This window comes from Meleagris gallopavo, chromosome 7 (genome assembly GCF_000146605.3).
Source record: "Meleagris gallopavo isolate NT-WF06-2002-E0010 breed Aviagen turkey brand Nicholas breeding stock chromosome 7, Turkey_5.1, whole genome shotgun sequence".
NCBI classification, from domain to species: domain Eukaryota; kingdom Metazoa; phylum Chordata; class Aves; order Galliformes; family Phasianidae; genus Meleagris; species Meleagris gallopavo.
In genome coordinates, this window is record NC_015017.2 from 15,493,819 (window position 1) to 15,507,152 (window position 13,334).

Here is a 13,334-nt window from a genome sequence, read left to right on the forward strand (position 1 = left end):
ATTTAATCACATCATCCACTTGTTCAAGGAGGCATTGCATAAGCACCAATAATCATCTGGTTTTGTTTCTTAAACACTTAAATCCAGGAGCATGGATCTTTTGTGGTGTTACCTTTTTCTTTCTGATTACACTAGATTCAATTGTTTTTTTTTCAGTGGAGGAATAACTTATTTATCCATCAAGTATCAAAGTACAGTTTCAGAAAGCTCTTAAATACAAATATTCAAACATTTTTAGATACTGTATCTGCTGGTGCATAACTTTACTGTGGAAGGCATTTTTTCCTTTTTTTTTTTAATATTGTGAATGTTAATTCTAGATTTCATGGCAACATTACGGTGAATACTTGTAATGAAACTTTCTTCTTTATTCATTCTGCTGCTGACTGGGATGTAAGTCTGATTACACTGCCAATGTAAAGAAAAGTTCTTGACTCTGTATACTTCCTCTTAATTTCTTCAGAATTAAAGTACTAAAATTAATAAGATAGCCTGGATAGCTGCTGATCCTATATTCAGATCCTTGCTCTTCCAGCTTGCTCATTTTTGTGATGAAGGGTTTAGCTGAGTAAATTATTGCTCTGAGTTAATAAAGTGATCATACTGTATAGTTAATTAGGGCTTATATTTACACAACTCCTGTAGAAATGATTGTTTTGTAGATGTTGCTCAAGCTTTATATACATAAGCAACAATAATGACTTCAATTTTTGGTTAGATAGTAGTATGCACAATAGTACTAGGAGGATTGTTTCTTTGTCTCTTGTATGCTTCAATATATGTACAGGCAAATACAACCTCATTGCTGTCAGCTGTATAAATGGAGATGGAATGTTGGAAATACATAATTTCTGATTACATTATTATTTTAATTCTTCTTTTTAGTAAAAAAAAAAAAATGTGTTAGCCTTAGTATTAAATAGATTAAAATATTTTTTTATTTCCAAGACAGAAGATTTACAAAATCTATGGATACCCAAATTTTTTAAGTTACCACAGTGCTGCAGGCTCCCAAACCAGTGAACAAAGCTTTTCAGTTCTCTAAGCTACTGTACAGTTTCTTGGCAACTGATGGTAAGCAGGCATTGCTTGTTAGGAAGTCTTTCTTCCTTTTTCTTATTTTGGATGTAATCTGGAATGAAAATTAATGCTGTCATCATACAGACTCCAAAAATAACAACTATTAATAAAGTAATATTTACAGTAAAACTTGGGATATGCTATTAGATTAAGTTTTTAGGCTTAGCCAGATTGGAACAAATGGTGGAACATAAGCTTTCCAACTCCGAGCAACCATGGCAAAAAAAAACCCAAAAACAACTACTTTAGGTTTTTCCTCTCTCCTGCCCATTTGATCAAGTTCTTTGTAAGAGTGATTGTCTGGAATATTATCCTATAAGATCTGACTGTCTGAATATTATCAATTTTCCCTTTGGCAGTAGCAATTCTATATATTCCTAAATGTCAGGCAGTTTTAGCTACCATTCTGGTCATGGTGAAAATTTCAGCCACACTGAGTGTCTGAACACCACTTGTTCAAAAACTTCACTAGAATTTAATGATTTTTGTTCCTATTAAAAGAAGTTGATGCAGGAATTGATGAAAAGTTGTTTTCCATGATCTAAAGATATTTTCTCCATTTTCTGAAGTAATTAAAATATTCAACAAATAGATGTCCAATTCTTTTTTGCCCTCTTGGATTCAAACACTCCTATGGAGTTTTCTACAAGAAAACTAGATATTTAAAAATATGTGGAAATACAGATGTAAACTTCAATAAATGAGGCCTAAACAGACAAGTAATTGTTGATGAATGGCATTATGTAGAAATGCTGAATATATTGCCATTTGTTCATCCAAACTCTGGGAATATGGTTTGAGTAAATCATGAATTTACTGTGGTATAAAGGGTGTCAGCATTTGAAATGTATTTTCATAATGATAATTAATCTTAAAGTTAGGGAAGATTGAGGAAGCAGCAGAAAATAATTTGTAGGCCAGAGTTATCTAGGAACCTTTCTTTTCTGCAAGATTTTCTCATTAAACTGTTTTCATTCTTTCTTAAGGAATAGATTGTGTTCTCATCTTAATGTACAATGTAATTCAAATTTTCTGCAAGAAAATGATATTAGGTAGATGCAAGTTGTAATTCTATCAAGCAACAATAAGGTTGGACAGAAAATTAGCCTTCAGACAAAAAAAATACAAAATTATGCTTTTATAATGTTTCAAGAATGTACTGTGGGCTCAGATAGTGACTTGCAGTTCTCAAAGCAAATAAATGAACCAGAAGCATGCAGGATTCTGCAGGGAAGTAATATTAAAAATAGGAATTACTTGAATTATTGTTCACGCAGTTCCTTTGTTTAACAAAATCATTTCAAGCATTGGTAGACTTGAACTCTGTCTTTCTTTGTGGATAATGACAAACTGGACTTTAACCTTACCTCCCAAGCTCTATATTATTTCTTCTTTAACTAGCTAAATAAATATCTGGCACAGTTTAACTGTGCAGTTTCACAGTTTTCTTTCTCTGCAGCAATATTTAAAGAGTTTCTGTCCTCAGCTGGTTTTTCCTGATAGCACCAGCCCCTCCAGTTGTTCAAAGTGTTACCTTGCTCTTGTCTGCTTCTTTTCTCAGCACTATTTAAAGTGAGGCCCAGGTCCTTGGTCCAATTCCTATGTGTCCCTACCAACAATTGTGTCAGCACAACTGAAAGGATAAGGCAGGAATGAGGGTTGTGTGCAGAAGACGGAACTCCTTCCAGTGGAATTCATTTGAGATTATAGCTGTAATCCTGAAAATCATTTGAGGTTATAGCTGTATAGCCATCTGAAGCAGAAAAAAACGCTTGTCTAGAGAAAACTAGTTTAAAAAGAATTTAAAAAAAAAGAGAGATTCTAGATTTAATTCACTAAAAGCATAAGAAGATACAAACAGCTCACATCAGTGCACCTGCTCCCCACTTTTTGGCACAACATAAAAGATTAAATGTTTCCTTCTTAATGTATATTATCTGGTGTCTGGTTGTGACCCACATGCAAGCAGACATCTGTGCAAGTCTCCTTTTCCCCTCCCGTTTCTGGTGCTTGGCATGGGAACTAAGCAGCATGGCCTGGAAGCAGGGGCTGGACGTGGCTGCTTAGCATGGAAGATGCTGCTGAGTCTCATCCTGTCAGCAGCAAGAAAGGGAAAGAGGCTGTTGCAAAGAAGGACTTGGTTGTGGTTTTGATTTAAGATGTGTAGCTGGGTAATTAAACTGAGAAAAATAAATTGATTGGGGGAAATGCAGATGTGACAACTTCTATCAGCTTCAGTTCTATCTGCGTAACTTTTTGAAATACTATTTTTAAGTAGTGATGTAATGCCTTACTCCTCTTCCTATTGTAGTCAATATAATGCTAGTAGTCATTCAGAAACTCAAAGATCACACTCTAGATTTCCCATATAACTTCGGAACTGGAAATACTTAGATTGTAATCATTATCTGTGGGTTCATCTGACAACCTGATAGGATTTTTTCACTGAATGGCTTGTTGAGTTTTTGTAATTTGCAATTTAATTTTTTTGTTGCTTCGTTTTAGTTCTGTGTAACTATTTAATGCTCTATTCATTTCTTTCTAAGTCTCAAAAGTGAGAATTTGATTTAGCTGGTTTTCAAGGAGTTTTTCAGTTCATTTGCTGTTGTTCTGAAGCATGTATCATGTTCCACTTAGTTATTTTTGTTAGAACACAAAAAATATTTGGTGGGAATTACTTTTGGTAGCTGCTTATATCTGTTCCGTCAGCTGCAAGTGTGAGTGCTGTTGTCACATTGTCTGGACGGGGCTTTTTTGGTGCCAGTAGGTTTGTCCTTAAATTTTTGCATGAGGTTACCTGACTAGCAAGAAACAGAATTCAGATCTTTAACTCTTTCAGGTACTGTATTTATTTTACAGTTAATTTGTTTAACAAGTCATAGAATTGTCTAGATCCTGCAAAGATGTTCCCATGAGCATGATGTGCAGGCAGCACACCTCTCTGGCTGCTCTCTCACTCCAAAATAGTGGAACCCTGGGCCTTGCTCAGCTTTCCTCTCCTACCTGTTGGTCCCTCTGAATCTCCCAGCAATACCTTTACAATCCTATACTTTGTCAAAATGTGCCAGGAGCACTGGGTAACCCCAGCAACATGGTTCTTTCTGGTACAGAACAAGTGAGGGAATACTCCCGAGAACTGCTGAGCTGGTGGGAACTGTGACAGGCTGGAAGAGCTTGGTGATGGGAAGCAGCTTTGATGGGGAAAATCACTGGTGAGGCAACAGCTGCTTCAGGGTATGTGAGCTAACCCTGGGCATGCTGTGCAGGGTGGAGCTGCAGATTTTTTGTCCTCAGAGATTCCTTTCCATGTGGGATAAGCAGGCAGGCGGCCTCATACACATCACATGAAAGCTATTGGTGGCTTCCCAAAATTAGCTCTCCTCACAGATGCTTTCCACAGTGCAACTGTATTGTTTCTGCTGCCCTCAGGCCTTAGTGGGGAATTGTCTAGCTTTTCCTATCTTAAACAGTCCTATATTGCTTCTGAAGTTTCCTCAGCGGTTCTGCTGGTTTCTTTCATCTTGTTTACACTACCTACCTAAGCAGTTTCTGCAGCACTGCACTATGCTATGTGAAGTCCCTTAGTTTCATTTCAGTTATGTTTGTTTATTGTTGTGTTATTTATTTTTCCTAGAAGTATGCGTATTTTCAATAATACACTAGATTTTCTATCAGTTCTTTGGACAAAGCACCCCATTTGATTAGCTCTTGGTCTTCGTTTATTCATCAGCCACTTGTTTTTTCCAGTTTCTAAACTTTATAATAGACTTTATAATTCCTAGGTAGAGGGAAAAGGTAGAAAGTAGCTGATAAATGCTTGTTATTGTGCTTAATTTTTATGTCATAATAGACAGAAATAATTTTCTCTAGGTGCACTGCTATTATTATTAAGCTACTTAAAAAACAGAATCTGTTCCAAGTTTGAGATGATACCTTCTTTTGAGTAATCATTTTATGTGCTTATATATGTATGAACTGCAGGTGGCTATTCAATAAATCCATTTTTCTTGTCATTAATATTAGAAGATCTCCAACTTCCACTTGCATGCTTTATTTATGATCAAGTTCTTGCAATCAGAACTGTGATCTTTAATAAAATGAAATGTATGTGTCTGATTGAAAGAAGCATTAATCATGCAGAAAGCAACCAATACACATTTATTTCTTTTTTGCTATATTGTCACATTGTATTTCTGTAGGTTAATCATGATTTGTAAGTAATATGTAAACATATTTCCAAAGCAGTACTTTCCTGGAATGCAGTATGTGACCAAGTAAACAAGAGTTTGTTCTGTTCCCCCTCTGTGACTTCAGGGCAATTCAGTGTTACCTACAATTTGCTTCTAGGCGTTTCTGCTACCTGCTGGCTGTGGGTGTCAAACTGACAGAGCCACAGCTCCTTAAAGGATGATTTTCAAATAGCAGTAACAGTAGACTGGTTCTAATTTTCTACAGCCTTACTGAAAATTAGCTTGTTCCTTGTATGAAGCATTAGCACTCTCTGAATATATATAAATGATGGGTATTGATATTTTGTTTATTTACACGCACTTCCTGTAAAATGCAGCTAGTCTGTAAGTTTGTTAATATTCTGCTTATGGCAACTTGAGTTGATATCTAGCACTACATTTACTTTAGAGCTTATTCTTTTGGCAAAAAACATTTTCAGAACACCAATCTTTCCATTGAGTGAACTGTGATGTGTTTAAATCATACTAACATGGATCACCTAAAGGAAAAAAAGAAAGCATTAACAGCAGAGCATTGCATTAATATCCCAGATAGTGTAAATGAAAAATGACTTAAATTCTTTGAATATTTGCATTAATTTCTGTAGGAGTTAATTGCAGTTATCTTTACTCCCTTCTGTGCTCAGTCACCAGCAGCCACTGACTTGCTGAACCTCACAGGCTCTCAATTTTGTGTACTATGACCTGTGCCCTCTAGGCTCAGCTTGGCCTGGTAAGAACAGTGACTGGGCCTATCTGTTCAAGAAACAAAGAAAGTGTAAGAGGATCTGTGATCAATTGATCACAACTAGGCAGTTTGTGTTACCTGAATAGATAAAAACATTAAATTCAGACAAGAAACTTCTGTGTCCCCCTGGTCAAATGCTGTCAGGCAGACACAAGACTCTGTGCTGGATGTGAAAGCTAGGCACTGGGTGGATAAAATGGAAATATTCCTATCACCTGGTACTCCTGCTTGGACATTGTCTACCACATACAGCATAACATCACTTGTTGAATAAAGCTGCAAACTGTGGGGGAATCCTAGTGCTGCAAGCCCTGAGGGGCTTTGGCATTGATGTGATGAGCACAGCCAACACTACAGTCCTCTGAGTATGGCCAGAACCTTGGGTACAAGCAAGCCTTGAAAGCTCAGGTGCCTTGGGGTTTTGATGGCTGGGAGATTATGTGCAGGTGGGCACACACTGGCAACTGAATCCTATATACACCTGAACACCTTAATCCTCTGTGAGCTGTAACCTAATTTCTGTAGGAAAGGCCTGAGCACTAAGCCCCTAATAGTTGTAAATTGGCATGGTAACACTGAATTTATTGAAGCTCAGATTGTTTACATTAGAAGAGGCTCTGGCCCTCTGTTGTTAGATGTAGTCCTCTCTAGCCAAGTCAGCAAACAGCAGGTAGTAGAGGCAGCTTGTCATGGAGGAGCCAAATTCATGCTTGTTGTCTCTCTGGGAGGCCTTACTCTTGTTCTTGTTCTTGTTGCTGTGCTGATGTAGAGTCATTGCCGCTTAGAAAAGAAGTTATTTTCTTTCAGACTGAAGCTACACAACAGAAATTTTGTCTGGGTGCTGTGTGGGGGAGAGAAGGGATTTACAAAGATATGCAGCTGTCCAAGAATATCTATACAGGCATGCTTTCTCTCACCTTCTTTTTATTTCTCTCCTCTTCACATTTATTTTCTGCTTCTGTTCCTTTCTTGCTTGGTTAAAGAGCTGTTCCTATTCAGCAGCCAAAAGCCATTCAGGACTGGCACTTGGTGAAATACAGAACTGCAGACATAGTAGGACAAGCAGGGCTTTTGAATAACTGATGGTTGAAAGGCGCTATTTGGCAGCGATAATTGCGCACAGAGCATGGCCCAACTGCATTGCTCTATTTAATTGCTTGTCATTGTATATATTTTATAACCCTTTGTTAGCCTTGAAAATTTGCTTAGGCTGATACCCAAAACTTGAAGTTAGTGCCACAATTTTAATTGAAGTATGAAAATATTCCAGCCCCCTGCTTCCTCTAAATAGTGACTGTGGTAAATTCCCCACAATTAAGACAACTCCCAAGTGGCCTTCTCAAAATCCTGCTACATATTGTTTCAAATTGTGGTCCAGAAGTCTTGCACAATTTCATACAGCAGATATATTCTCAGGGGAAGGAGTATGATGAAATAACAAGTTTACTTCAGAGAAAATCCCATAAAACTTTCCCATCATTTTTCTGTGCTTTCATACTAATTTGCAGTATTTATAGCAAGAGAATTCAGAAGTGTTGAGGAGAAGTTTGTAAATGGCTCTCTTTTGAGTCTGTTTAGACATAAGCAAGTAACTCAGAGAATGAGTTTGTCCATCCCTTGAACAAAGGTAGACTTATTGCCTCTCATTCTGCAGGTGAGGCTACCTGCAGAAGTTTTGCTTTGCTTTTAGTATCCACCTCCTATAGTAACTACAGCTGACAGTTAACTTTCATTGGAACTCAATATGCCCATGCCTGCATTTATGTATTTCTCCTCAACTAGAACTTAATGATGACAAGGTTTTAAGCTGTTCAGAGCTGAGAAGGTAAGTTTAGGCACCTGTCTGTGTAGAAAATTTGTTGGTGTTACTGGTACTTCTGTGGCTCTTAGAAGTGGCGTACAGTAACCCAAATACAGCACTCATAAGAGGGATGGCACTGAGACATATTGCTACAACTACAGCGATAAACCAATATAGTGATACCAGTAATTTTTGTTGTTGTTGTTGAAGTAATTCTGAAAACGAACTCCTAACATTCTGAAATTGCAGATTTGTAGTATGAACAATAATATACAGAATTTCAGCTAATGGAAGTATTTTGCCCATCCACGAGGGGCCAAAACAGGATTACCTTGTCAGAATGTATTGGTGCTTTGCTTCTTCTAATTTTAAATGTCTTAAGGGAATGGAGATTTCATCATTTCCATAGAGACACTATTTCACAGCCCATAGATCTTTCTGTCAGGAATATTCATCCTGCAGTCTCTCAAATTTTTGCCTTTTTACCAGGGAGATACCAAAACTAGAAAAGGCCAAGGAAAGTTCTAAATAATTTCCTCATTAGAGAAAAATAAATCAAAGCATCAAAGACTGAATGCTTCTCTCATCAGCTCCTTTAACAGTTTGAATGCTGCTCTCCCAAGTATAAACATTAAAAAATCTTAATGTCAAATTGAGCAGGAATTCTACAAAAACAAATAAGTTCTTCTGAGATAAAAAAAATATATATATCCCTCAGATTCACTTCAGTAGATTTGCTCACATAATCTACTGTATCTGCTTTGAACATGGGAGAACTTGAGCCGGTTTATAGACAGTGAGACCTTGCAATGAAATGGAGAAGTGGGAGTTAACTTTACAAAGATACTGGCTTTCTCCCAAGCAGTGAGTGCTGACAAGTATAACCATATTACTAAAATCACATCAGCAATGTGATATATTAAATAAAAACATGATTGTCTACAGCCAAAGTAGTTTGTATTTTGACCATGAAAAAGCATTGCATTACATCAATCTGTCGAAAAAATGGGGCACATCAGAAAACAATGTTAAGAAGGCTTTTAAAACACATCATTGAGATTACAGCACCTTTAAAAATAAACAGCACTGAATACCAACACAGGTAAAATGTCATTGTGAAACCCAGATCTGAAATTCAACGGCATGCTTTATAGCTTTCCAGTGTGTGATAAAATCTGTTCACCAGATGTACTATCTGTCTCCTGTGTAGCATACTTGAGCATCATCTAGGCCTGAGGCCCATTTATTTCATGTAATTGCCTTCCCTGTGCACACCTTAGGGCACCCTAATTCTCCATTTTATTTCAGACACTGTACAGGGTACCATCTGGTAGTGTTAAGCTCATCTCATTTTATTGCACTATTGCAGGGGCTGTATCCAGCCCTCTAGTATTCTTTCAATGGAGAGAGTTTGGTTACTGCCAGCTATTTATTTTTGCCAGGAATAAAGTACTTTTTAACTATACGCATGCAGAGTTCACATGTATATCAGTCTCAGCTGAAAAGCAGGTCACTGCTTTTCACCCCACATGGTTAAAAATAAATACCTGTGCAGTAACATGCTGGTATTCTGGTGCTGCAGCAGGATTGGGTGGTGTGATCTTCTGTTACTTTGTAGAGTAAAAGTTCTAAATTCTTCTTACTCCTCTGAGTAATTATATCTTTTTAGTACCTCATTTTCATTATTTCTATTAAAATGAGTAAAAAATTATTGTATCATATCTAAAAAAGGCACCTTACAGAAATAGTTTAATATTTAAAAGTAGCAATATACCTTTCAACTGTACTTCACTACAAAGTTCATTTGCTGTTATAAGCCCAAATTTACTCCTATGCCTCACGTTCCTACTTTTATTCTGTTGCTCAATCTTGTACATTATTGCAGTCAAAAGTGAAGTTGAGATTGCAGAAACTTCACTGATTTCTAGATTCTTCTTCATTGTCTGCCATTTTAATCATCTCCCTCCTTTTGAGACTTTGTCATATATATTTCTGGCTTTATTGTTATTATTATTATTTTTAATCTCCTTAGCGCCAGCAATTTTTTTGCTCGTGGTTATTGCCACTTAACTGTATAACTATACTTGATAGTGCCTACAAAGCAAGGAGGTAGGAGTTGAAATATCATCAGTTGTTCCCACAGTTTCCAGGCTCCATCTTTTGCACGTGAATTTTCAAACCCTGATTTTGCTGGCAATAAGCCTGAAGCACATCAAATGTGAAAGTGCAAGATCCTATCTGCTGCTGAGCTAAATTCTACTTACCTTAAACTTGGCTGAATTCAGAGTAGTTACATGCTGATAAAGCAGATCAGAACTGTCCACATTGCAGCAGATTTACCACTGTTGGAGAGAAAAAAAAATAGTGGTAGAAACATCATGTGAAGCAGATTTGGCTTCAAGACAGATGCCCTACAGCAAAATACACAAATTTCCATGTTCCCTAAATGAGTGACATGCTCCATAAAAATATAATGCTTTTCTATCCCAGCTCAATCTTATGCTCTTTCTGAACCAACCCCAAAGTTCTCACAGATATAAAGGGTTTTCTGACCATACAAGGATATAGGAACAGGCTGGTAGCTTTGAGGAAAATAGATTCCATTCCTAATGTCAGGGGTAGCATGAAAGAAAAAGAACTACTTTTCTCTCTCAGGATTTTGTTTAAACTAAATCACATTTTCATTCCATGCCCTTCTTTCAGTGCTTTCTCTATTGGCAATTTCAAAACCAAATTAAAGTTATCTAGATGCAGGGTAACACCTGCCCTACTCCTTCCCCTCTATAGCTCTGTCTCACCTTTGGAAAGGCTATTAAACAGGATACCATCCTTTTAAGAAATACATGTAAGTGTTGTCTGGGAGCAATAGTTACATCAGGCATTGCTTCCAGACAGAGCTAGGGCAGTGGAGATTTTCCCATAAATCACAGCTTGAGGTGGCACATGTGATGTCTTATGCTGTTCTTTTTCACCCTGGGCAGTAGTAGCACAGGTTCTCTTCTACTGAAAGAGTGGAAATGTCCCACTTTTTTCAAGTATCGTTAAGGTTCTCTGTAAACTGGCTTGATGCAATTTCCCTGTTGCTGCTCAGTGCAAGTGTCCCACTTCTCAGCTGTAAAGATCTGGGTGGAACTAAATGTACCTGAGTGCTCCCAAGTTCTGGGTCAGTGTGTCTTAATCTATCCCCAAACAAGGCAATTGGTGGTAGTAACCAGAAGTGTAACCATTGATTCTAGCTAAGTAAATAAATCCTCCTGACATTTCCAGTTCTGAAAATAACTGTTTCCATAACCTGCTGTATATGATAAGATGATAGCAGACCTTCTCAGAAAATGGTGTGATGCAATTCTGGTGACCAGCACAAACTCATCAGAATACCAATCACTGTTTGGATGCAGTGATTTTCCCCTTTCTTCTCACTTTCTTATTCATTGACTGCTAATAGCCATAGTATGGCATTAACAGCTACATCTGGAAATGCCATCTTCCAGGTAAAATGAATTATCACGTAATGAAATATAATGAAATATAACGTAAACGTAGAATTATGCTCCTTTGTGAGAAGTCTGTATGTTTTATGTGCACTGCCAATGACAAATGTAGGTAGATTCACCTGGATTAGCTGTCTGTTTTGATCTAAAGGACGGGTGAATTAAAAGAATAACTCTATCATTCTTTGTTGTAGTAAAAGTTTATTTTACTGTGTTCAGACTCCGCTAAAATCAGGACTACTGGATTGTAACTTGACAAGCTGTGATTCTTACCAGCCATACAAAGTGCATTTATCTGTTGTTCTGTAAATCACTGGAAGTGCCCAGTGAAGGAAAAGATTCATATTTATTTTCCTGGAGATTTCCACCTACTTTAGCTTTCAGGCTATCTCATTGTGTAAAAACATCAATGATAATCATAGTATGAAGGCTTCTTCTTCCCGTCACCCCATCAAACAGAACATCCCAATGTTTCTGTATAAATCCATCTGCAAGGAGCTGAATGTCTGAACTAAACCACCAAGGCCTTGGAGGAGAAAGAGCTTTGAAATTCTAGTAGATAACAGTGCAAAGATTTTCCACATACTAAGAAATTAAGCTCTGACAAAGGGAAGAGAACTTCAGAGTGGCAAGGTGCATCAGACAGGTGTACATGCAGCAGGGTACCAGAAAATGTCTACTTAAAGACTGGACACTTAAATATAATTAAGAGTGTTTACTTGTCATAGCAAAAAGAAAACCCAAAGATCTTTACTGATGAAAATGCAAATGTGATAATTGGAGCTAAAAAGGGAAGAAGTAATGGCACACACTCATTTTTATTACATTTATTTTCCATTAGTAGAATGGTAATTAACCATCAATCGTTTAAAGATGCGTATGTAACAAAAGCAGCTCAAAACACAAATTGTCTACATGAATATCCCAGTAGCCATCAAGGTGAGAACTGAGGCTTCTTCATAAGGAAGAGGTGTAGAAATCGTTTCCTCTTACAGAAGTTTTAGCTGTGCACAACTGCACAAGGCCTCTGTCATGACACCAAAGAGTTATGAGTAGCCAGTCAATATTTTACTGTGAGTGCTTGCAATTCAATGGAAGCCATACTAAAACTGACTTACCCATCTCTGCAGTCAAACTGGGAGAAAACTGTCTCGGGATTCATTGGACAGTGGATTTTGAAAGCATCACATTCTTACAAAGGTTCCGTTTGAGCCCAAATGATGGCTTCCTACTGCTCCTGACTCCTACTCTGAGTTCATTTCTGTTCTACTGCCATTGCATGTTTTTGCATGCATAGGTCCCTCGAGGGCCATGCAGTCAGACCTGCCAGCATTTCCTGTTTATTTCAGTCTCTGTTATGATATTGGAAGTAACATCTCTGCCTGGAAGTATATTAAATGAAGTGTGCATGCAAATTAGTAGCAAACAGTCTCCATTTTACAGAAGTTCCTTGTTTGATTGGTTCATCTTACAGGACTTAATTCTGTGGGAAGGGCTAGGCCTCTTTCACAGTATAAAAAAGTCCCAAATAACCAATCCCTACATCTGAGAGACTGAAGATTAAAATTAACCATTGTGCAGTAGATGAGAAGTAACTATTTTTCATAGGCTTTTTATCGCACATTGGGGATTATGATTTCATATTATGCAAATGCATTTTATGAAACTATAACACAGAAATCTATACTATTGTTAATACACATTTGCAGCCTAGCATGGGAAGTCTCCAAACGAGCCATTTTGGTGACTTCTATCATTGTGTATTATGAGTAATAAACAAAACATGGCTTAACATCATTACAGAACAATAATAATAAAAATTGCATCCTGTCATTAACACGAATTGACAGCATCTATCCTGATACCCCAGAAAGGCATCTCAATATGAATACATGTTAAACAAAATGAAAATGTTTAAATCATGTTTGTAACATGGACTGTCTGGGACAGATCTTTTGGTTGAACTGGGAGAGATGGAGTATAAT